Here is a 26,168-nt window from a genome sequence, read left to right on the forward strand (position 1 = left end):
TAGGTTTTTCCTTTATTGATTGGAGAAATGCTTATGAGAACAATATGTAGATTAATTGAAAATTACAATTTCTAAAAAATACAAAAAAAAATGAAATTTTGTAAATTCATTCTGTCTCGAACTTTTTATAGAGAACTTAACCACTAAATCATCAATATAAGGAGATACTTAATCTATCACAAAATCGAATTGAAAGGAAAATACATTTTGAAGATTATCAGGAAATACATAAATAACAAGGAAAAAATAATCTTCCTCAACATTATGAATTGTTTCTGCAAATAAGATGCAAAATAGTCATAAAAATCGGTTTCAGTTGATGTAAATCTTTGTGACTGCATTCGAGGTTCTTCCAGCTTCCTTGATTATAATTATGACTTATACTCGGGTAATTATTTGACTTGTAATACGTACTAGATTTCAATTAATAATAAACAAATACATCAAAAGATCAAGGAAAGCAAAATTTCTTACCACAATGTGCATTTTTTTGTGTTGCGCTTATAAAGTGTTGCCTATATACATAGTTAAATAATTATTTTTTAATAAATGGACGCAAAACCTACATAGAAATGATGTAAAATTTTTTAGAGATCTTTAATCTTTTAGTACGGTAATGTTTATAATTTGAAAGATATAAAAAGTTTAATTGTTTAATTGTGTACATTACATTGTGACAAGTTAAAACGCACTTCAACACCATAGCCTACTAGTAAACCTTATTTCGTTAAAAGTGCTTGCTTAAACTAAAAGCAGGTTAATGAAAAATAGTACTTAAGTGAAAACATGAATATTTTAAAAGTCAGCGAACTCTTCTTCATATAAACAAACAGGACTCGCCTTTATTTTTTCATCTTCATAAGTTTCAAAGTAGGAAGTGTCACCGGGTGATCGTATTTGTAACAAATGAAAGTAAAACAAAGCTTACTTTCAGAGGTTTGTTTTAAATAAATGACTGTCAACATTATGTGGATTACGTTTATTACCTACCACAATATCTCTAACATAAACAAGTTCAACAAACAATGAACACAATTCAATATTCACTTTCTTATCCATTGTGCGCGTAAAACATTGTTTATCTATTTATCTTAATTACTTGCATTAGTGTTATATCTTTTATCATTTATTTATTTATACTAGATTACATAAAGATGAGACCATAAGCTCTGATTGTGGTTTTAAATATTTAACAACACAAATATCATAATCGCAATTTAACGTTTTATTTTCATTATATTAATTGTAGGCATAGAAACTAGATGTATTCATGAAATTTATGATAATTTTCTGGACTGAAATTTGTAATTTTTACATATTCTATACTTCATATAAAATGAATGTTCATTTGTATGTTCTTTTAAGAACTATTCATTTGATCATGATTCATGTGATGATCAAAGTGATGTTGTGTGTGGTATGAGCCCACGAAGGTTTCTGAGTTCATACGATCAATCTTCGATAGTCTACCGCATGTAGAGCCGGGTCGGGAAGCTAGTATTTATAATCTTTTTGTATAATATTTGATGTATCAAGAAAATTCGACAGTACAGATATGACTCTTGGCTCTACGTAACTTATTCTTAACGTAACTTATTCAGTACTGACAATTCATAATTCTTTAAAATTTAGCCCAGTAGAAAAATGTTTTAAGCTGACTTAACAATACTACCTCCTACTTCCAAACAGGAAAGAAGACAAAATAGAGGAAATATAACCTTCAATAGTAGAGGTACAGAAAAACCGCACATTTGAGTGCCATCATGAAATGGAGGCGTATAACAATGACGCAAATGCATCTTTGTGTACACTTGCTACACGCGCCGTGATACTGTTGTCGATAACATGAAACGAGAATATGTCCCTTGCATAGCAGGCCTTGAGCGCGGGGACCGAATCCAGAAATTCCGTAACGAAAAAACTTCATGCTTCCCACTCCGACGGGCACGGAGGTGTGGCTTGAAGCCATGCTTTGCAATAGCTATACCGCGGTCCGCGCCAGTCCCCGGGTGCCACACGTCTTTTTTTTTTACATAGCAATAAACATTTTAAAAATATTCTTTCATAAAAAGTTCTCAAAGCTGATTTTTGGAAGATGCAGTATTTATTACAGTTTATATTATTATGTATTCACGTTATTGTAATGCCTTCTTTTTGAAGTAGGTAATTAGGAAATATTTCGCTTAATTTCTGCGATCGTGCAAACCTGTTGCATAGTATAGGTATTAAAACATTAGATTTTTTAAATTCTAATTCAAAAATTACCTTTTAGTTTTAGAAAATAATGGTATTTTTTTGCATCTATTCTTACTTACCTTTTCGCTATGTACACGTATATACTTATAGATATTATAATAAAAGATAAATTATTTTAATAAGACATAAATATATTCCTAGATTCATTTTAATAAGCCAAATTATTTATTTTCTGTTTATAAATAATTCAAATCAATTAATGCATTCTAAATTACGATTTACGTAAGTGCCGACGTAGATTATAGTGATTTTTTATTATAATCATAAATATTATCAATGGCATCGTGTTTTTTAAAGTAGGACCGTACATGGGTAAGTATTTATGTATAAATATAACGATCATTAATTATAAATCAAATCATTTAAATTAAAAAAAACTGTTGTTTTAATTAATTGTTTTTGTAAGTAATTTGTTTTTTTTTAATGATCGTTATATATCAACTTATGTACGGTCCTGCTAAAAAATATATTATTATTATTCATATTTGCAGTATATCCACTAAGCAACATTTCTAATCGGTTATTTTAAATTAATAAATGAATTATAGTTTGTTGTTTCAATTTGTTTGAAGATAATATAATCATTGCCATATACATTATACATACTTATTACTTACTATGTAAAATTTCAAAATATTTTTCTTATTTATTAAGAATTAAGATGTTAAATCTCTGGATCATTATCAATTTATATAACAGGTGGTACGCTATCTATTTCAAAATTAAACAAAGCTTACACGGTAAATATACAACTGATAAACATACTCAAATAAATATTTTAATTACACAATATTATTATAAATTGTGAAAACCCATTAAGTATCAAGAAAGAAGAGAAAAACAATGTTTTTTTCCAGCAGAATCGAATCTAAATCCCAATATTGTAAGTTACTCACATAAAATTGTCGCCCTAGTACGAACTAGAGCGACAATTTTTATACGAATAGCCATATACGTATAGGAACTAACCAGTGACCGTACGAACCGGGTCGACGATTTTATTTGATAAAACTTGGATGGATGTTCGATGTCATTGAAAGTAAGATTATTTTCTAGTCATCTTATAATTGTAACAACCCTAATGACTTATAACTTAATCAAGATACTAACTAAATACATGTTAACTGTTAACAGTTAGAAAACTAAATACCTACTCAAGATGGTAGACAGTGTAAATTTTTACCTAATATAAGTTCTAATTTGGCTAATTGAAGTGCAAAAGTGAATATATTTCATAAAATTATTTTTTTGTTTGATGCAAAATGAGCGCTTATAATAAGATGCATTCAATTATTAATAGTTGGAGTTATTTTACACATTCATTAATAATCGTGTCAAAGCAATTCAAGAATATTTTTTTATTAAAATTCTATTTCTGGTAACACTAAATAACGCTTTTATCACCTGCTACTAAATCCGAATTCAATAAATAAATCCAATAAATTACACATGAAGCGTTAGAAAAAAGGCTATACAGTAAAATACCACATCCATAAAATAATAATGTTAGAAAAACAACACAGTCGTTATACACAGTCGATGTGTCCTCGCTCTGACGTCAAAGCCAGCCTTGCGGCGGAGTAAGGGCATCACTTCGATTGCCTAATTCACACACTAATACAATAAATTGCTGACAATTTTATCACATTTCCGTTTGAATGTTATCCAATCGATGTGGCAGGGAAATGAGGAGAGACTTGGTTTTTAATAATACTACTTTTTGTTAAAAAGACGTACCTACGTAATAAACAGCATTCGACATATTCCGTAATTTCGTGTTTATATTTATAAGGGTTTCGTAAAATTTCTGACATCCTCATTTTCATGCGACAGATCACTGATATTTGTATTGAAAACAATGAGTAAATTTTTATCTTTCTAGTTCCTTCTTAATCAACGCAAACTTAGGGTTATACATTCTGTTTCGTAAGGTAAAAACACCCAGAGATATATTTATGTTTGTTCTTATGAGAGCTTCCATTCCATTCCATTTGAATTATTATTTTATTAAAAGTTTCTTTCGCGAACGTTCTTAAACGTTCGATAAAACTTGACTTGTGCTTGACACGAGAAACACAATAGGTATACAGATCAAGAAATTTAAGAATACGAAATAAATAATTTTTCGAATCGGACCCATGGTTTTTCATATTAGAGCGTTCAAGCAAGCAAACAAACAAACAACCTCTTCAGCTTTAAAATACATATTAACTAGTTTCCGATAAGCAAGGAATCATTTTGATATTATGAAGATAAAATAATTAAATCATATTGCACGCCTCATAAGCGAAGCGTTGAGGTGGGTACTACTGTCACTTCGCGCAAAACATCTGATTTTTCAAACTTAAAATGTCTTTATGTATCATACATTGCACTTGTAAGATAATACATACACACACATATTAAGAAAAAACACTATTTTTAACGTTCATGATATTTTTGATGTCATTTTTGTTATTTAAACTAGTTAAAAAACAGTTTAAAAAAGTTCTGTCTTGGACGTCCGTGTGTCTGTATGTGCGGATCCTTTTTCTTGTTAACACGATAGCGACCGAAATACTTTACTAATCGAGTCTTTTTTTTTCTCTTACGCTTGAGTATGCTCAGGAATAGAACCCTTTCATTTTTCAGGGTCTGATTCGATGTGGTTTAATTGTTATTAAATAAACAAAAAAAATATCGAATTTTTTTTTTTTTTTTTTATAGTGTACTCAAAATTCACCATTATAAACTCGATTCTTTATACTATAAGCCAAGGTTTAAAAAAATAAGTTGGTAGTCAATCCCTTAAACCTGCGCAGTTTCACATCTAGGTGGGGCCACAAGAAAAATAGCTCAATTATTACGGTACCGCTTTCTTTACTTTTCCAAATGTTTTATTTTATTTCATTTTTATATTTATAGTCACGTACTCTTTATAAATAATCAATTTTATTGTAAAGGATGAGATTATGAGGCGTGCACTTTTGGATTTTCCAAACTATTATAATATATTATGTAGGTAATATAAAAATACATCATTCTAATTTCATTTTTAATAAGATTGTAATATTTTCCAGTTACATAATAGGTATACAGTTATATATTTTGTACTTGAAGAGACTTTAAATAATCATTACTAGATACAACTTGAATGCATTTAACATAATATAATCGTATATCAAATAATCTTTTTTAATTTAGGTATTATGAGGCAATTGACGTCATTAGATTAATTTATATTTTTTTACTAGTGGTCCGCCCCGGCTTCGCCCGTGGTACCTACATGTTTAAACTATCCTATCTCTCAAGTTGGATCGAACTGCACATGGTGTGCGAATTTTATTATAATCGGTTAAGTGGTTTAGGAGTCCATTGAGGACAAACATTGTGACACGAGATTTATATATATCTATTTTTTATAGTATATGAATATTTTTATAACAAGATGGAATAAATTGTTGAGATACCTAATTTGGTTAAAATATATTTAGTATAGGTACTACACTACACTTTTCTGTTTCTTTTATTAGAATAATTTTTATCACTTTTTAATTTTTATACTGTAAGTAAACAATATTTTCCCAAAACTCAGCTCCATTTTTACATAGTTCAAATCGTAATTTGACGTCATGAAACTCCAAATTAGGTACCTACTTCGAATTACAGCATGCTTACTGAATAGGTATAAAATAAATAAATTCAAGTGGTTTCGCATTTATATTTTTCTTTTATTTCAGACAAGCTGTGCCCCGCGGTTTTACCCGCAGTGCTCCGCTCCTGTTTGTCTTAGCGCGGCGATAAATAGGCGATCTAACACTGAGAGAATTTTCACATCTGACCAGCAATTTCTGAGATTAGCGCGTTCAAAACTTCAAACAAACAAACTCTTCAGCTTTATAATTAAGTATACTAGAGGAACCTATTCGTCGAATATCTAACAACCACTTCAAAAACGTGAACTGGCTTTTGACATTTTATAGTATTGTCACAGATAATAATAATATAATTATTAACATGAGTATACTGTTGGTACCTAAGAGTTTATTGGACGGATAATCAACGGTTAAAAAAAAGCTCTACTAAGGATTTTTTTCTTATTTTTTCTTTAATTGCGAGACTAGAAAATCAGATAACATAAAGTTAAGGTAATAAGGTACTTATATAAAAAAATAATACTGTTCGAGCCTCGAGGCATTAAAATACCTACCTACTAAGTACTAACATAATAGAGTTCTACGATACCTGCTTTTTAAAGTTTCACAAGAAAAGCTACGGAACCCTATATTCGACATAGCTATAACCCTTACTAACAAAATAGAGCTGTTCACTGTCTTCTTTAAAGAAGTTTAGCAAACAAAAACTACGGAACCCTATAATCGTCATAGCCGTCGACCTAGATATAGCTAGATAAGGCTAAATTAGCGATAACATGATCTGCCGTGACGGATTGGGGGCACGCGGCCTCACTAATATTTATACCACGGTTATACGCTAGTTGATAGAAAAACTACACTGATTAAATCCATTAATATGAAGTAGAACCTATATGGGAGACTGTTACAAAGTAATTAACTGAATGAAGTTAACTGGATGGTAAAAAAACGAATAAATAAACTTCGATGCGGAATATCTATCAATTAAAACGTTATTGGAAAAGAATATTTTCCAATTAAATCGACTGGAATGAATTTTATGGTATTACCACAAAATAATTTAAACACAGTCTAACTTTAAACCAGGGATCTGTCACTTTAATAGTGAATTCTATGTGAAATACGACAAAACCCAGATTAAAGAAAACCCGCGTTTAAAAAAACGCTGTCTAAATTTTTTTGTGGTAAGACAGTTTAATTTTTAATTTGTATTGTAATCCTGGCTGATCTCTGCTATGGGAACAATAATGAAAATGAAAATGGTAATTGTATAATGGCGAATTAGACAGAGAACAGATTAGTTATCACCTTCATATAGGTTTATGTTTAATGTTTTCCGCCAACATAAAACTCAAGGATCTGGCTTACATCAAAAACTAGATCTATCAGAACGATTAATGAACCCTAATACAATCAATAGAGTATAGATGAGGTATTATCAGGCAGTACATGATTTAATTTTCATATTATTTGCATTATATTTTACGCTACCAGTTAAACCGGTTAATGTCATTGATGAAACCAATGAAACCGTCCATTTTCAGAATCAAAATAATCGATGTCATGTGACATTTACATAATAATAGAAGCAACAAGGAGCATTTTTGAATAAAACAAAGATTGATATATATAAAAGCTCTAAAACATAAAGAGGAACAAATTCGAAAATAAGCACTCTGGGTGCACTGGGTATAATTTTCTTTTTCTGCGTATACAGTGAATAACATGTTTATTTTTATATTGCTGTTTTAATATAAAAAATAATAAGGTAAGTACTACAAATATCTGCATAATCTATTCTATAAAATCTTACTCTCATTCAATTAAATATTCAACTGAAGTTAATAAATTATTGATTCTCAAATTCTTAGACAAAACCTACTAGACACAACCAAATCAGATCTAACAACGAACAATATTCTCCAAACAGCATCAAATCGCAAAACGGTACCTACAACTATTCCTAACGTAAATAAGTAACACAATCCATAATGTATCGGTTAAACAACATCGGTGTCAGTGGCCCAGAGGCGAGAGGCGGTGTGTTGTTACGATTCATGCTCTGCGGCTCATAAGTTTATATTACATGTATGATGTACGATTTGATCTGTGGTTTTGTTGGCGAAATTGAGTGTAATTAGTACTTTGTAGATAATGTTGCATAAGGTCTACGTAAAAAGAAATAGAGAAAAGGTACATATAAATTAAAAATTATGATCACGAAGGTGACAAATATATTTTTCTATTTTTTTTTAATTATATAATTTGCTCCTTTCTGCAATATAGACAGATAACACTAGTTCTAATCATTGCTGAATAAAATATGCTAAACATCAACAATACGAACTAAAAGCTCCCGAAAGGTTCCACGCAGAGACATGTGATGTTGGCGAATGTTACAATATGTTATCGAAACATTTGATTTGGACATGCTAGTTTCCTCACAATAATTTCCTTCACCACTTCGATCAGTGGTTATAGGGATAAAGTGCAAATGAAAATGAAATATCTCTCTATGTCTTTCACGCTCGTTTGACCTCGAGGCTCGAACCCACATTTTATATTAAAGTCCGAAGAAACAACTGAGGCACCGATGCTTCTATTAAATTCAGCGTGACTTAAATAGTTGTACGTTGTAATTACATCAAAAAATTCCACTTCTCGCGTAGATACTTGATCATTGACAAGTCCAATTATCATACATGATGTATCTAACACAATGTTAGGTTATTTATAATTTAATTATGTATATAATTATATGATATTAACACCTACAAAAGAAACGCGTTCACCATTTGAACACGATGTGCACCAATTAGAGGCGGCATGCCCGACACGGTTTCTAACTTTTGTAATGTTTGTAAAAACAATCGGTAAGATACTATCTTATCTCCATATAATGAAACTAAATTTCTCTGCTTTACATACTTTTGCGAGCTTCTTGCGTTTTGGAAAATTTAAAAGTCTTTTCGCCAATGTACCTAGTTACCTTTTCTCAATGTAAGTACCTACCTATATGTGGTATCCGAAAAAATGATTTTATCAATGTAAAGTTTTAACTATGGTGTACATTAGTTCGTATTAGTATCTAGGTACTATTTATTTCGGATATAATATATTGTTACTCTTAAATTTAATTTTAACTACCCAATATCATTACTTATAGGCTCTACAAGGTATTTCAAATCATATTTACGGATAACATTTAACAATTCGTCATAGCTCGTCTTTATTTATATGATTTCATTTATCTGTTTATATTTAACTAGCTTCCGCCCACGACTTTGTACGTGCATCCCCGTTTTTCCCCGTTCCCGCAAGAATTTCGGGAAATCCTTTCTTAGGGGACGCCTACGTTATGACATCTACCTGCATGCCAAATTTCAGCCCGATACGTCCAGTGGTTTGGGCTGTGCGTTGATATATCACTATATCAGTCACCTTTGAGTTTTATCTAATATATGGGTCATTATACAAAAATGGGGTAACTCAATGTCACCAGCCAATTTATACAAAGTCTTATTATATTTTAATCAAATAACAATCTATTTTAAAACAATAAAGCGTCCTTTATTTGGTCACTCACTTTCACTTCTTTATTTAAAATACAAATTGATAAAAAAACAAAATTAATACTTAAATAATCAGTACTTTGGCATGTCACAACTCCGAAAACCAACAATCAAGTGACTATTTTAAAAACATTATCATTGATTAGAGAAAACTTACTAACTCAGGACAATCTTTGATATACATAGTATTATATAGTATAACTTTCATAACGAAATATTTAACATTTTATTTAAAAAATAAAAATAAACTTTGTCATCGTTTTTATTGGTCAGTCCGTTGTGTGTTTTTTAAATTTGAAATTCTCGCTAAATATCACCAAGTCGAGGTCAAATCCCTGTCTAAATATTAATGATGGTAATGAAGTTACTTGTGCATCCCATATTTTGATGGCCGTCATAACTGTACCAGCGCTAGGGTTGTGTTTGTCCTCTAAATTCGTGCTGCGCCAGTCAACATTTCAGTCCTATGGTGAGTCGTTATTTTATTGTTAAACTGATTTTTATTTTCATTCATACATGGTTAAGTATGATTTGTAAAAATATAGTTTGTTGATATAAGAAATAAGGCAAAAAAACATAATTTGTGATTATAATCTCATATTAAGTCCCTTTTTATCAATCCGCTGGCATCAGTCCTATGTCAGATATCGCGCCAGTGGACTGACGCGACCCCATGGTACTGATGATTCTATCGTTTTTGAGAACTTTTATCTTGATTGCTATTGGTATAAGCATTTCTATTTGATATTTCAGTTTAAAACATCATGCGCCACGCTAAAAGAAACTGAATTTGACTAGGGAAGAAACATTTAAAAAAGAGTAGCAAAGAAAAGAGCTATTGAAACAAAGTACTAATAATCTTATATATAAGATCTTATTTTATTTTAATTATTGATTTTGATGCTTTCAGGGCATAGCTTGTTATATGTATTTATTAGATAAATACGTAAACGTATAATATTGTGAAATAAAATTACCTGAAAATAACATAAAAGTTAATTATTTTAATAACATTATAAAAATGTCAAAAGGCTCTTATGAAAACTCAGATGAGACTTTCATTCAAGCCTTTGGTTAAAAACCATGAACCATTTTATGAAAATTAGTACTTTTTTTAACATAAATAATGTTAGATTTTTAGGGCTCCGAACCTCAAAAGGAAAAAACAGAACCCTTATAGGATCACTTTGTTGTCCGTTTGTCTGTTAAGACGTTTTTTTGAAGCGCGTGGAGTTATCAATTATTTGAAATTTATATTAAATACTCAACATTAAGAACCCTTGGGGCTGTAAAAAAATTAAACTTATAACGCAACGCAATTAAAAGATACCTACATCCGTTAATACTGCAAATTTCCGCAAATTTAAATATTCGCAAGGGAATAAAAAAATACACAGGATGCTTGCACAGGATACAGTCTTAAAATATGGTAAAAAGCAATGTCTTATAACATATATAAAGGAAAAATTGCTAAAAGTGTAAATTTTAAGTTACAAACATAATAAAAAATAGGTTTGTTAGGAGTCCAACTCGCACTTGGCCGTTTTTTTTTTGTTTCTATTGTTTGTGAATTACTTGAAATATTAAGTAAAACTAAGTCAAAGTAGTAAGTTAAGTAAGAGAGTAAGAATATTCACGTTGCGTTAAATGTCAGAAGGCTGTTTTGAAAATTGAGACATTGTTTTTTCCCAGTATCACAATATATTATCAATTATCATTTTTAAATGTAACTAAGTGATTTTAATACTTAAAAGACATGTGCCATTATTAAAACTGAGAGATTTGTAGTAATTTTCATTGAATTTCTTTAAGAATATTACAAAATTGTGTTTTTTATCAGTACTATGTTAGCCTTGTCAGTCCCCTGGAGGCCAAATCCAGAAAATTTAAAATATCTCACAATCTACTTAAAAAAGTGGCTGGCCCGATTTGGAACAATATATTCATTAGATAAGCTATCACATACACCCTAATTTGTAATGATCTGAGATAAAAAATATAGTAAACAAAATATCCTTAAAAGTTACCCCATTTTTGTATAATCACCCATATAAAAATCAATGCCACTTTTCGTTGTAATTCCATAACTCGAGAACGGCTGAACCGATTTCGATAATTCTTTTTTTATTATATTCCTTGAAGTACGAGGATGGTTCTTATGTAGAGAAAACGTTAATATGTACCACGGGCGAAGCCGGGGCGGACCGCTAGTATATTATATAGATAACTGTAATATAATATTTATAAGTCTTAAATAATTAAAATGGTCCGTTACGGCATACATTATGTTTATTAAAGTATTCAAAATACGACGAAACACTGCTATAGTTAATCGTGAGGAAAAAAATGTTATAGTTTAATTATCTTTTTATCTCAACAATAAATAACTTGATAAGGTTTCACACGAAATAGCAATAGGAAAAAGTTTTAATTAAATTATCAGTAGTTTCGAAACGTTAATTACACTTATTATATTCAATTAAACGTTAGTTACGTGATTGTTATATTTCAGTATACATTTCCTCATTTCCACCAGCCTTCGAATATTTACGATAAGATAAGTTTTCATGATTAGTTTCATTTTTTGAGTGAAACCGCAAATTTGGGCTGCAGCAAAAAAGGCAGTCCAATAATGCTTTACTTTATCCATTTCATACTTTATTTCATATTTTTTATTTATTGTGTCCTATAGTGTATAAATCTCTATGGTAAAATCATATCATTGTGTTGTTTGGTTGCAATAAATCTTTTTTGTATTGTATTATCGTAGTGTATTGTATTGAATGACTTTTTCCAAGGTGCGTTTCAAATTAGGAGAAAAATAAATATTTTTATCTTCCATAAAATAATTTCAAACAGTCAAAAATCATCTCTCAATGTTCTAATTCAATTTGCATATTCGAGTTTTCATACACGTTTCCTTATTCTAGCACTTATGCTAACAAAACTAAATCAAACACAATATATCATTTCTATTAAAATAACAATGAATAAGGACAAACATTAGGTATACAATTGTATATTCTTTTTAGTTCCGCCTTATCTCTTTAGTATGTACTTATTTAAATACCACATAGTGGAAACAACCATGATACAAGGTTTGCGATAACATTAATTAATATATAATATCAATCCATACTAATATTATAAATGCGAAAGTAACTCTGTCTGTCTGTCTGTCTGTTACTCAATCACGCCTAAACTACTGAACCAATTTGCATGAAATTTGGTATAGAGATATTTTGATACCCGAGAAAGGACATAGGCTACTTTTTATTGCGAAATATGTACCACGGGCGAAGCCGGGGCGGACCGCTAGTATTTTATAACTATAGGAATCATTTATAATATTTCACTATAACCAACTACCTAGGTATAATAATATTTCGAAGAATTCTCCTGAGGGCTCCGTAAATCCCTTGTTAACTTGGAAATTCCATATTTAATCCAACGTAAACTTTTTCCTCCTAAATCAAAAACTGTTGATACGCATAAAACTAACTATAAACACTTTGAAATTAATAAGAATTCATCTAAGGATTATGTCTTATGTGACTCGAAATTCATGATAAATCATTACTTGCATTTTCGTTGTTCAAAGAATTGATTCATATTAAGTACATATATAATGAATACTTTATGTAGGAACTAGATTTCCGCCCGCGGCTTCGCCCGCGTTTGCAAAGGAAAACCCCCATAGTTCCCGTTCCCGTGGGATTTCCGGGATAAAAACTATCCTATGTGTTAATCCAAGTTACCCTCTATATGTGTGCTAAATTTCATTGTAATCGGTTCAGTAGTTTTTACGTGAAAGAGTAACAAACATCCATACATCCTTACATACTTTCGCCTTTATAATATAATATATTAGATGTTGTAACAATAAAGGAACAGGAAAAAAGATTTAAGTACTAAAAGTGGTAGAGCTAATCAAGTTGAATATACTGAAATGTTGACAATAATTAACCGACTTCAAAAAAAAGGAGGAGGTTATCAATTCGGCCGGTATTTTTTTTTTTTTTCATTAGTTGTAGTTAAAAAGAAAGATAATGACTGAAGACTGATGATATTTTCTGTATATACCTACAGAAATTGATCAATCATTTTATTAAATTAAAATAAATTGGGTATCCTACGCTCGAATAAGTGTGTCAATGTTCAATTAAAAAATACATAGGATGGTTAAAAGAAAAATCATATCCTAGGAAGGAAACATAATTAACATATTTTAAATTTTAAATACCTACGTATAGATACAAATATATCACAAATTTTTGAGAACTTTTCTAACATACTATATTTTAATGAAATATAGTTAATGAGCAAGCGTAATGAGCTAATTATTTTTTCATAATATTATATTACCGATACCATTACAATACAGGATATTTTAACGAGGATGTTGATAGCGTTCTCGCAAATCGTAAAAACCTTATCAGAAATGTAATAGTCTGACGTAGTTACGCAACTACCTTTACTACGAAAACAACGGTATATTACGCGATTCTATACAATTTTATAGGTTCAGGCACGACATAATATTTCAATGTAATTTTAGAAATTTTATTGCACAAGCACTTTTAACTTGATGATTGTATTATACGTAACTATAACTAGTTTTATCAAATCATATTGTACACTAGCTTCCGCCCGCGACTCCGTCCGCGCGGAAAAATTAAGAAAAATTAAGATTTTTTCTACGTATTTTTCCGGGATAAAAAGTATCCTATTTTACGCCCAGGATAATAAAGTATAATTATACCAAGTTTCATCGAAATCGAAACGTTAGTTTTCACGTGATGCCTTCACATACAGACAGACAGACAAAAATTTTTTTAATGACATATTTGGGCTTGATATCGATCCAGTAACACCCCCTGCTATTTATATTTTCAATATTTTCAATGTACAGAATTGAGCCTTCTACAGATTTATTAGGTACTAGCTTCCGCCCGCGACTCCGTCCGCGCGGATGTCGGTCTTCGCGTGGATGGTTTATATTTTCTCCATTTTGAGTAACTCTGAAAATGATATCTTATAAATATCTATTGGACCCAAATACGGCTAGGCCTATAATGTTACGCAACGTGTGTTCGCAGTTCTACGGAACAACGTCTATGGATAAAACTGAAAAATTAAGATTTTTTTTTTCTACGTATTTTTCCAGGATAAAAAGTATCCTATTTTACGCCCAGGATAATAAGGTATAATTATACCAAGTTTCATCGAAATCGAACCGGTAGTTTTCACGTGATGTCTTCACATACAGACAGACAGACAGACAGACAGACAGACAGACAGACAGACAGACAGACAAAAATTTTTTTAATCACATATTTGGGTTTGGTATCGATCCAGTAACACCCCCGCTATTTATTTTTTTAATATTTTCAATGTACAGAATTTACCCTTCTACAGATTTATTATATGTATAGATACGTATAGATTTGAAGTACAATTTATGTATTGCTTTGTAGCATTTATTGACAAAAAAGCATATGTGTTGTTAAATAAACGGTTAGTACTATTAGAAAATTGGCCCCCGTAACTTCCTCCTTATATTTTACTAGCTGCGCTCCGCGGTTTCACAATTCACCCGCGTGGCTTCGCTCCTGTTGGTCTTAGCGTGATGATATTATGCCTTCCTCGATAAATGGGCTATCTAACTCCGAAAGAATTTTTCAAATCAGACCAGTAGCTCCTGAGATTAGCGCGTTCAAACAAACAAACTCTTCAGCTTTATAAGTATAGATACAAGTAGCTCGCTATTATGACCAACTATAAAATTTGTGAGCGGGTCACCAAATATATAAAATATCAAATAATTTCGATTTCGATCGAAATAATTTTATTTCGATGAACTTTTTACGTCTGATGATAATTATATTTTACCGATAATCGATTCCTTTCCTCGTATTATTTACCTATTAACATACACATCATTATGCCATTGGTCACTGAACATTACTCATAATAAGGTCAGCATCAAACAATTCTTAGCGGAAGCAAGACGTTTCTCACGGTAATGTTGATGATATCGTTTTAGTAGAAAGTCATATTGAGCCTGTTTTTTTCATGGGAAAGCGTGAAATGCAAAATGTAAAAGAATTTCGTAATAAGCGTAATGTTGGTGTGTAATAAGATATCTCTTATTGTCTTTCTAGTTTAATATTATTTTGGCAAAATATAAATATGTTTTGCAATAATGCTGCTACAAATTTTATTCAGTACCCATACAATTTAAATCAAGATTTAAATATAGACTTAGGTAGTACCTAGATACTAATTTAAACACATCAATAAGGGCCTGTATACATACGTATTATGTATGGTGTAACTATACGTCACTTTTATAATAGTAATTATAAGCTATTGAGTTTTATATTAAACCAAGAACAAGATTGTTCTTAAAAAGCTCCCATGGGCCATGTGACTTGGAAGGGAAACGAATGACCAATACATTAACATTTAATGTTATGAAAAACTTCTAGAAGTAAGTATAAAAATAAAAACGACACTTACTTAGGTATTACGTTGATTTTCTATGACAAAAATATTTCTTTATCAGTCACGAGAACTCAGTACGCCTTACGCAAACTTTCGTGATTGTAAAAAATTGTTTGTTTAAGATTTTCTCCTTAATAATGGTCATGAGACAAGATCATAGTATTAACTGTTTACAAAGCATGCCAAAAAAACCGTTTTTTTTATTTAGTGGTTCCGTATCGGATGCAATTTGCAAAATGCATTGAAAATCATTTTTACACAACTCTAAAATAGTCAATATCCAACTGCTTACTTTTTTTATATCAAAAAGTAGTTATACTTACTTAGCTAAATTAGGTTTATTTTTAATTTTACAGGGTATATTGAGAAGAAAAATTGGGAATTGAAACTTTATAATATGTGAATACGTATTCAGGACTCAGGTAGATTGGTTAGGTTAACCTACCATTCTAACAGATATCTAGAAAGATCTAACATGCTGCTTGAAAATTTATACGAATAAGGAAATATCGAAACAAAGCAAAATTACTGGATTTACAACACGAACGAACGTATAAACATAGTATAAAGTAATAAAGATAGACATAAGCCCTCAAACATTTATCAAAGTGGAGTGGGTCACTTTAACAATTGTCGGTAACTCAATGAACCAATTGTAACAAAGTGCTTTTAAACACGTTCAGGAAGTCACACTACTAAATTCAACTGATGCTTTTGAGGTCGATTCAGTACTTTGCTCTCTGTATTGTTCAATAACTTTATGTGTACGTCAATAAAATATTACGCAGTCTAAAAATGATGTTCGTAAATCAACTTCGATATGAACATACTTTGTCTTCCAATCATCCTACTAATAATTATAAATGCGAAAGTTTGTGAGGGCGGATGGATGGATGTTTGTTATTCTTTCACGTAAAAACTACTGAACCGATTACAATTAAATTTGATTTGTAGTTAGCTGACCCATAATAAGACATAGGTTGTAATATTAACTATTCTGTTACATAGGCTACTTTTTATCCCAGAATCCCAACCAGTTTTTCTTTGAAAACGTGGACGAAGCCGCGGGCGAAAATCTAGTAATAGCATAAGTACTGCATAATATTATTAACATCACCGTTCAATAGTAAAAACCTAATACAAAACCCGCTCATTGATATGATGAATGATTGAATTTAAGTTCCAAAGAAACATAACGGCCAGATCATTGCACTGTTCATAAAAACCGTATGTGTAAGATTCCGCTATTATGTTCAGTTAAATGCACCATTGTCCGAGATAATACAGTAAGTGCAGTAAGTACACTGCCATTCCAACGTTACGTTTTACGAAATCAAAATCATATCGTATTTTATACAGCTAAAATAATAGATAGGCAAACACTACAATGAAGTTACACACACACAAAGTACACACTGGATAAAGTTTTTCCTTTAACAAATTATCGGATAAATAAATTTAATGACCCTTTCAATACAAACACGTATTTAGAAGAAAATTTTTATCTAAGTATATAATTTTATTTCATGATTTTTAACTTCACGAGACACATAAGTTCGCTTTCAAATTATTTCAAACTATTAAGAAATGTTGCACCTAATTAGTTGATGGAACCAATATTCAATTTTTTCACAAAGTTTTCTTCTTGATGAATAAATTAATTAGTAATAAAAATGATTCTTAATTTTTACTGAATTAAATAGTTATAGCGATAAGCGATAAGGTTGCCTTATGTGCTATGAATGTTTTCCTTTTTAACCGACTTCAAAAAAAAGGAGGAGGTTTTCAATTCGGCCGGTATATATATATTTTTTTTATGTATGTACACCGATTACTCCGAGGTTTCTGAACCGATTTACGTGATTCTTTTTTTGTTCGATGCGGGATGGTGTCGAATTGGTCCCATAAAAATTTTATTCGGATAGGCCCAGTAGTTTTTATTTTATGAGCATTTTTGTCTGTAGGTATTTGTGAATTTTGCAAGTGCAAGTTTGAAGTCGGTTGTTTTTAACGCAGTTATCTTTTAATATTATGATATCATTGTAAAATTTGTAATGGTGTATGAAACTGTTAAATAAATATACAGAAAATCTGTGTTAAAGCCTAACCTACTGATATTAACACACCCATAGCATGAAATCTCAATGTCCATGAAGTGCAACACACCTTACAATCAAATTTGCGACTGGTTTCTGTGTATATTATGCTGCAATCTCAAGCATCTCGAATTGTTTATATTGCTGATAACAAATCAGGTTTTATTTACCTCGATTTGTTAAGAAATGCGTGAAAGTATTTGCAATGAAAAACTTGTTCATACAATCTTTATATCGTTCTCTGATTTATCCTTGAAGTAGCATCTTCATATAATAGCTTTCTGGCCCTTTTGTGATGAAGAACACTATAATATGAATGCCTGTTGAACGTGGTCCTGAGTTCGAGTTTATTAATTTAACGAAAAAAATGTAACAACTTAATATTAAAATCATTATGATTTTAACAATTTACCTATGAAATCCGCTTGTTATTCCATATTCACTATAGTGGTATGTTAAAGAAGTTAATGTTTATGCTAAAAAAAATAAGCTTGACCGATAAAATATTAATCATCGACTCATTAAGATCCTATATTCATTGATTAATTACTGTAGCAAACTATTTTATAAACAACATCAAAAAAATATTTGATATCAATTAATCAATACATATAATAAAATTCTAGAAAAGTCGTGTCTGTACAATCAAAATATATAAAAAAAAATTAGCAGGTGCTATTATTAAATCGATCCCAAACCCAAAACTGTAGTTAATAAAATTTTTGTCTGTTTGTCTGTTTGTCGGTTTGTCTGTTTGTCTGTATGTTCGTGCACGCTAATCTCAGAAACGGCTTATCCGATTAAGATGCGGTTTTCACTAATATATTGTGGTAATCTTCATTTAACATTTAGTGTTTATTTCATGTCAATAGGTTGGTAAATAAAAAAGTTATGACCATTTAAGTATTCACGGCGAACATTTGCTAAGGCATTCTATACACTGTACGATAAAACGTAAGTTATCTGTTACAATTATTAGTCCTGTAAATGTCCAAGTGATCATATCGAAAGTGCCCAAAGGGGGGGGGGGGGGGGGGTTGGTCAAATTAGAATTATTCTTACTTCTAGGTAAATTTTATACATAAAAAATGTCCTTTAAATTATGTCGTATTATATTTTTAACCCCCGACGCAAAAAGATGGGTGATAAGTTTTTGACCGCTATGTGTGTCTGTGTGTGTGTGTCTGTTTGTGCCACCGTAGCTTGCTAACAGGTAATCCGAATTAGATGCGGTTTTTTTAGTTAGGCAGCATATTTTCCGACGCTGGTTCTTAGATAAAGTGTATCAAAATCGATTCATCCATTTATTATACCTAGGTACCTATATTATTATAGGGGTAAATGTGGGAATGAAAAAAACGAAAGTTGTCAAATATAACTTATAAGTACCTAAGTGATATATTAAATGAAAGTGAACGACCTATCAGTAACAAATCGGTTCATCCATTTATTTGATATAGGTATAATTTGATATAGGTATAAAAGTGGTAATAAAAAAATGAATTTGTCAAAAATATACTCAAGTGACATATCAAATGAAAGGGCATGACGAGTAAAGTTTAATTAGACATATTTTATCAAATTCGAATGTTGTCAAATATGTATAAAAAAACGAATGTTGTCAAATATACCCAAGTGACATATCAAATAAAAGTGCATAACGGGTGAAGTACACTTAGTGATATTTTTATCCAATTCGGTTTATCCATTTATTAGATTACAGCGGTAAAAGTGGGAATGAATAATGTGGTCAAATAATACACTCAAGCGGCATATCAAAATATGAAAGGGCAACGTGTGAATTACAATTAGTCATATTTTATCGAAATCGGTTCATCCGTTTATTACATTTAGGGCTTTTTAGGGGTGACAGTGGGGATAAATAAACCAAATGGAGCATCAAACTACAGGATATATGTATACGTGTACATATAGGTACAATTAGATATGGTTTACATCAAAATCGGTTCTGCCATTTACTAGGGATGGAAAGGGAAGGGTTGAAAGTCTGTGAAAGAAGAGGGGATATGGGAGCGAGAGGATAGCCACACCCTAGAAATTTTGAACTCTACTCAAAGCTACATAGGCCTGGCCCTTGGCAATATTTTGTCCTAAGTATACCACTTCTTTTGCCACTGTGGTCCATTACAATTTGTGCACGGTTACGGCCCAACTTAAAAGATGTCAAGGAGCAACAAACTTATAGATATCAATATGATGTAGGAATGTAATATGGAGGTAGAGGTAGGTCTCGCTCACTTGAAAATATTACATGAAAATAAGAAACCGAAAGGAATAAATAATTATTTTACAAACTTCCCGACGATCTTTAAAATTAAGTACCATATATTTTGATAATGAGGTATATTATGATGATGTTGGCATGGCAGCCCGACGCGACGACTTTGTTTTTTTTTTATAAATATTTAAAATGGTATTTATTTTTAAAAATCTTCGGGAAGTTAGTGAAATTATTTATTCCTTTTTCTATGTATGCACTTTTCTTCGTAGCGCTGTTTTTTTTATTATTTAATTTTTATTGCACGGTCTAAACGGTTTAGTTACTACCTACAGGCGTGAGACAGTATTCAGGAAAGATCTGATTTGGATTTTGTGCTGGATTTGATAAAAACTGAGTATCGATTAAGCTGATCAGTTGCTGCACGACACATAGTTAAAAACATCCATACAAGGAAGGAAGGAAAAGAAATTTGCTCCCCTCCCCCCTGGTGCCTAAAAATAATATGACATAATTTAAAAGAAATTTTACGTAGAAAATTAATAAGGCATTTTTTTTTGTATTGTTTAGCTCAGTTTAGTAATAAATTTTACTTACAGTTCTTTTAATTATTTATGGTAGTCTGTGTTTACTCAATAATTTAAGATAAGTAGTAACTACTATGCAGTCACTATTCCACGCGGACGAAGTCGCGGGCACAGCTAGTACTTAATAATATTATAAATGCGAAAGTAACTCTGTCTGTCTGTCTGTTACTCAATCACGCCTTAACTACTGAACCAATTTGCATGAAATTTGGTATAGAGATATTTTGATACCCGAGAAAGGACATAGGATAGGTTTTATCCCGGAAATCCTACGGGAACGGGTTTTTCTTTGAAAACGCGGGCGAAGCCGCGGGCGGAAGGCTAGTCATCAATCATCATCATCATCAATACATATAATAAAATTCTAGAAAAGTCGTGTCTGTACAATCAAAATATATAAAAAAAAATTAGCAGGTGCTATTATTAAATCGATCCCAAACCCAAAACTGTAGTTAAAAAAATTTTTGTCTGTTTGTCTGTTTGTCTGTTTGTCTGTATGTTCGTGCACGCTAATCTCAGAAACGGCTTATCCGATTAAGATGCGGTTTTCACTAATATATTGTGGTAATCTTCATTTAACATTTAGTGTTTATTTCATGTCAATCGGTTCGTAAATAAAAAAGTTATGACCATTTAAGTATTCACGGCGAACATTTGCTAAGGCATTCTATACCTACACTGTACGATAAAACGTAAGTTATCTGTTACAATTATTATTCCTGTAAATGTCCAAATGATCATATCGAAAGTGCCCAAGGGTGGGGGGGGGGGGGGGTGTTGGTCAAATTAGAATTATTCTTACTTCTAGGTAAATTTTATACATAAAATGTCCTTTAAATTATGTCGTATTATATTTTTAACCCCCGACGCAAAAAGATGGGTGATACCTAAGTGTTTGACCGCTATGTGTGTCTGTGTGTGTGTGTCTGTTTGTGCCACCGTAGCTCGCTAACAGGTAATCCGAATTAGATGCGGTTTTTTTAGTTAGGCAGCATATTTTCCGACGCTGGTTCTTAGATAAAGTGTATCAAAATCGGTTCATCCATTTATTATACCTAGGTATATTATTATATGTGGGAATGAAAAAAACGAAAGTTGTCAAATATAAGTACCTAAGTGATATATTAAATGAAAGTGAACGACCTATCAGTAACAAATCGGTTCATCCATTTATTTAATATAGGTATAAAAGTGGTAATAAAAAAAATGAATTTGTCAAAAATATACTCAAGTGACATATCATATGAAAGGGCATGACGTGTAAAGTTTAATTAGACATGTTTTATCAAAATCGGTTCATCCTTTTTATGGGTAAAAGCGGGAATGAAAAAAAAACGAATGTTGTCAAATATACCCAAGTGACATATCAAATAAAAGTGCATAACGGGTGAAGTACACTTAGTTATATTTTTATCCAATTCGGTTTATCCATTTATTAGATTACAGCGGTAAAAGTGGGAATGAATAATGTGGTCAAATAATATACTCAAGCGGCATATCAAAATATGAAAGGGCAACGTGTGAATTACAATTAGTCATATTTTATCGAAATCGGTTCATCCGTTTATTACATTTAGGGCTTTTTAGGGGTGACAGTGGGGATAAATAAACCAAATGGAGCATCAAACTACAGGATATGACGTGTACATATAGGTACAATTAGATATGGTTTACATCAAAATCGGTTCTGCCATTTACTAGGGATGGAAAGGGAAGGGTTGAAAGTCTGTGAAAGAAGAGGGGATATGGGAGCGAGAGGATAGCCACACCCTGGAAATTTTGAACTCTACTCAAAGCTACATAGGCCTGGCCCTTGGCAATATTTTTTCCTAAGTATACCACTTCTTTTGCCACTGTGGTCCATTACAATTTGTGCACGGTTACGGCCCAACTTAAAAGATGTCAAGGTCCAAGGAGCAACAAACTTATAGATATCAATATGATGTAGGAATGTAATATGGAGGTAGAGGTAGGTCTCGCTCACTTGAAAATATTACATGAAAATAAGAAACCGAAAGGAATAAATAATTATTTTACAAACTTCCCGACGATCTTTAAAATTAAGTACCATATATGTATTTTGATAATGAGGTATATTATGATGATGTTGGCATGGCAGCCCCGATGACTTTGTTTTTTTTTTATAAATATTTAAAATGGTATTTATTTTTAAAAATCTTCGGGAAGTTTGTGAAATTATTTATTCCTTTTTCTATGTATGCACTTTTCTTCGTAGCGCTGTTTTTTTTTTTATTTAATTTTTATTGCACGGTCTAAACGGTTTAGTTACTACCTACAGGCGTGAGACAGGATTCAGGAAAGATCTGATTTGGATTTTGTGCTGGATTTGATAAAAACTGAGTATCGATTAAGCTGATCAGTTGCTGCACGATACATAGTTAAAAACATCCATACAAGGAAGGAAGGAAAAGAAATTTGCTCCCCTCCCCCCTGGTGCCTAAAAATAATATGACATAATTTAAAAGAAATTTTACGTAGAAAATTAATAAGGCATTTTTTTTGTATTGTTTAGCTCAGTTTAGTAATAAATTTTACTTACAGTTCTTTTAATTATTTATGGTAGTCTGTGTTTACTCAATAATTTAAGATAAGTAGTAACTACTATGCAGTCACTATTCCACGCGGACGAAGTCGCGGGCACAGCTAGTTAATGAATAATGTTCTTATTAGCATTGATTTAATCGAAAACGTTACAAAATGTGTAGGTATTCCTGATTCCACTCTTCAAGTAGGGAAAATGTAAAAAAAAAATATATTTTCCATATCTGGATTCTTAAAATCAATCCTACATAATTAAGTATATTGATGTTAATATGTAATTGTAAAATAATTATCAAAATTTTTTATTCACCTTTCATAAAAGATACAAATTGTTCCTGTTCCTTTCTTGCACCTATAATTTCTATTAGTGTAATTACGTGCAAATTTACATAATACACACCATGCATGTTACATTTATTCAATTGTCCAATTACTTAAGTCTCGGAAGACATTGACAATTCCGCGGTACAACACGCGATGTTAAAAAACGTAAAACAACTTCCTTACATGTTACTTTTATCTAGGATTCATTAATATTGGAAAGTGCATTTTTTGTGATTTAACGATTTACGTTTGATAAAGACCTTTTTATATGAGTAATTATGTACTTATTGTTAGAAGCTATGTGAGCATAAGTGTTCAGTAAAATTGTGTTGATTCTTCTGGACTTTTCTATATTCACGCGTATCTTTGATAATTTTTCCTTTGTCGAACCTTAATTTTATTATGGCCAAATTCATAAAAAAATATAAAGTATTATTTAAATTGTCTGCTCGTAATTAAGTGATGCAGAAAATGTCAATTTTCAAATAATTTCAATACCAATTTAATTAAATATACATGTGTCATGTACCTAATAATTAATATGTATAAATTAAATATATTTTATTTGCATTTATAATTAATTAGTAGCCTCCTGTATTATAACGTGGAAGTAAGTGAAGATAAAATTTAAAAATATTGTTAATTATTTGATATTGTAGATATTTCATTTTATAGTTACAATTTTTTTTGTCGATAGTTCAAAATCAAAGGTATTTATTTACCTACATTATTTGTAAGAATATTAAAATTAATTTAGCACATCCAAAATGAATCTTCCTTGTATCTTTACAACTGCTAAAATTATAGTAAATTTATTGCTAAAACAAATATTTCGTATTTGTTGTTAATGTAAATTGTGAATATAAATGTACCACAATCTGATCTTTTATGACGTTCTGAAGTTAATTTAGTCGAATATTTTACTGAATAAAAATGTGCATTTGGACCGGTTCAGATTACATCATTTACATAATTGTATATAATTTATTTATAAAAATATCTGACGTCTTAACAAAAGAAGAATAGCGCATTGTTAATAAAATTCTTCGTTTATAAAGAAATCTACGATTGACTGCTATTTTATTTAGAAATCATTAGTATACATTTTATTGGGAGCAAAAACCACCTGTTATTTGAACTATTTGTCAAATCAAGCGTTGAGAGTAAATCACGGTAAATGACTAAACATTGTAGATATTTCTAGATTTTCGTTCTAAACGCTTCATACCTTTCAAGAAGATATGTAGGCAATTTCCGATCTTTGCAAATTATATGATCCCTACTTAGAATAATAATTACACATCTAATGGTGGGTAGGTATATACCTAGCCTAGATACTAAAGCACTTCCTAATTGATATTAGCATAGCTATTTGAAAACACTAACAAAGTATTGGAAAGTATAGCTGCTGATATTAGATAATAATACTTATTTTGTGCAAGTTTCAGAAAAAGTACCAACACCACGCTTAAGCGTGCGTATGGGTGCCAATACCGGGCCTGTGCCAACCCAAAACGACCATACAAAACGTGCAACCGTCAAGCCCCGCGAATATAAACAATGTAGGGTTAACGTACACTGCACTGACCTCGTTGCTGGGCACCGTTACACTACACAAACACTTACAACTTGGACCCACGACCGACTCTGAACGGGCATTAACAACGACTGAACCGAACGGCCACCTTAGATAAAATCTAGATAAACGCAAGGTAAAAGCAATGCTGTGTACATACGGGAAAGGTGCCTGCTTGTGTACTGAAATTTGCTCTATTAGAATTTTGTAGAGTCTATTCGAAACTATTCAAGCAAAGCAGTAAAGAAGCGACAAATACTATAAATTAATTTCTATTCTATTAAATTGATGCCCAAAGACTGTGGTAATGCGTATAATATAGATGAAAGGAAAATATATTATTTGCAAATTTAATTTTTAATTTCAATTAATATCTGTAAAAGATCATAATATTAATTTTTCAATGTTTGACATTAATATTCTTCATAATGCTTTCAGCTCAATTGATGAAAACTCGCAAATTACCTGTGGGAAAATGAGTCTTTTAACGAAAAATCAATGAGCCATGGAAATCAATTCAAGAGTCAACGCCTTCGTTTGTCATCTACGCTTATTAAACCGTGCCCTTACCGTGTTCATATATTAGTGCTAATAAGCATAAATTAATATTATGGGAACTTATAATTATCGTATAACTGAACAAACAAAGTTTATGATTACAATACTTAATTAAGTATTATGTCTACGACTCTACGAGCATTGTGTTTTTTGCACAACTTTATAAAAATCTAAAAAATACCGATTATTTTATGAAACGATGAAAGTTTAAGTACCTACTATGTTGACAGTTTTGTACTAATTTAATAAAATTTAT

The 26,168-nt window shown here is 31.0% G+C and overlaps 1 protein-coding gene across 2 annotated transcripts in view; it reads right to left on the reverse strand.

The window, feature by feature from the left end:
- LOC123697440 overlaps nt 1-25,462 on the reverse strand; it is a 36,957-nt gene extending 11,495 nt beyond the window's left edge. The window contains exon 1 of one of the 2 annotated variants that reach the window (XM_045643959.1): nt 25,367-25,462. The gene's annotated coding sequence lies outside the window, so the exon portion shown is untranslated. Of the gene's footprint in view, nt 1-25,355 lie in introns of both variants that reach the window. The other variant, XM_045643960.1, reaches the window with a different exon arrangement.
- Nucleotides 25,463-26,168: the final 706 nt, after the last annotated feature.

Source organism: Colias croceus, chromosome 14 (assembly GCF_905220415.1).
Source record: "Colias croceus chromosome 14, ilColCroc2.1".
Lineage (NCBI taxonomy): Eukaryota > Metazoa > Arthropoda > Insecta > Lepidoptera > Pieridae > Colias > Colias croceus.